General features: G+C 41.9%; 1 pseudogene; it reads right to left on the bottom strand.

The window, feature by feature from the left end:
• Positions 1-755: 755 nt before the first annotated feature.
• LOC110286452 lies at positions 756-1,612 on the bottom strand (annotated as a pseudogene).
• Between the last annotated feature and the right edge of the window lie 324 nt (positions 1,613-1,936).

Here is a 1,936-nt window from a genome sequence, read left to right on the forward strand (position 1 = left end):
CCAGTAATAGCATCAAGTCATAAGGCACATCTTGGACAATGGAATCTCAGCATTAAAAAGAAAAAAAAATCAATCAAGGACATGGATATTTCTCACATGCATATTGCTAGGTAAAAGCCAATCTGAACAGTAGCATATTATATGGTTTCAAATGTATGGCACTCTAAACACTTGTCAACACCCAGATTGTTTTAGGCACAAGCGATGAACTCTATATTATAGTCAATAGGGTATCAGTACTGACTCGGCAGTATTGTACAGGCTTGTAAATCCCAACACTTAGGAAGACCACCACAAGTTTCTGGTCTACCTAGAATTTCCAGGCCTGTTAGAGTTACTACATGATAAAGCCTTACTCAAAAAAAAAAAAAAAATCTATTAAAAAAAGTACTTTCTGCTTTGCTGATTTGAAACTGTTCCCCATCCCCCCCGAAAAAAATCCATATAAAATATTACAGCAAAACAAACCCACTAAAACCAAATCATTTCTCAGATAGCTAAGCATTCAGCCAATCCAGCACAAGACCATGAGGAGCTGTCAGTCAGAGATGTTAAGATGCAGCCGGGTGTTGTTAGAGTGATGGATGCTGATTTGTCAGCAGAGTCTCCACTCTGCTGGGAGACAGCAGGAGGGCTTTCTGAAGACTGACAGCCAGTTATTTGTTTGTTTGTTTGTTTGTTTTTGCCATTATAGGTATCGCAGAATGTTTTTTCTTTGCTTCTTCCATTCCCTTTAGATCAGAGTAAAATCTTGGCTAAGGCGGCATATTTGGGGGTAGGGCATTTTTCTTTGTTCGGCTTCTAGTTTTAAAGTTTCTCCCGATCTTCTTGTTGCTGTGAACACATTCAGGACATAGCAAATTATCTTCCAGTCCTCGTTCTGGGAGAACACAGGCTGGTAACAGGAAGAGAAAATTCATCCTTTGGGGAGTGTCTGGAACCCAGGTCTGACCAGCAAGAAATTGCAGGCCAATCCAGCCTTTCTTATCTGCAGGGAGCTGTCTGCCGTAGACCACACACCATCTGAATCCAATGGCTTGTGGCAGAAAAGCCTGTACATTAGAGGAAGGAGGCCAGCGATTCATAGACATTGACTGGGCAGCTCTCATGGCAATCCTTGTCCTGGCTGTAAATGTGGACCCCTTAGGTGAAGTTAGAATTTCCAGCATACCACTCACTCTCCCGCTTCCTACTTCGGCAGCTGCTTGGAGGCCCGATTTCTCTGAAGACTATCTTGGGTTTCCTGGGACCCTGCTTCATTCTGGCCTCACGAGATGTATTGGGAATATAACACTCTTGTTTTGAATATAAATGTTTCCGAAGTCTCAAATAAACCTCAACTTTCTTGTTATTGGTACTCAAGTTATGATGCCGACACCACTCCAGAAGAGTGTTCTGGGACACATCGTTAATAGGAGGCAGGTTGGGCAGAGGATACGTGCTTGGTATGGTTCTTGCTGGGTGTTTGAGTCCCTCATGCCTCACCAGAGAACGGTTTGTGGTCTATGGTTGGCTCCTCAGTAAGTGGGGCCAGCCTTAAAACCACACTTTCTTCATCCAAGTCTTTCTCAGACTGGGTCTTGTTGTAAGTCTCCAGGCCGAAGTATGACATTTGCAGGCAGGCTTGGGAGAAGACAAAGGCAGCAGTTGAATGGATGCAGACTTCTTTTATAGGTCAACATAACAGGTTTTAAGAATTTAATATTTGAAACACTAAGTATAGTCACTGTGTTATGTATGTATTTTTAAAACTGTGTATAATTTTCCGTGGATGAATTCCTAGAAGTAAAACAAAACAACAGACAACAAACAAAATAAAGAAAACAGAGAGCAGAACAGCGAAGGCATATAGTGTTGCCAAATACAGATGCAAAATGTTCATTTCAATACACGTTTGCTGTCCCATTCGTAATGGGTGACATTTTCCTTTCCCTAT

This window comes from Mus caroli, chromosome X (assembly GCF_900094665.2).
Source record: "Mus caroli chromosome X, CAROLI_EIJ_v1.1, whole genome shotgun sequence".
Classification (NCBI taxonomy): Eukaryota; Metazoa; Chordata; class Mammalia; order Rodentia; family Muridae; genus Mus; species Mus caroli.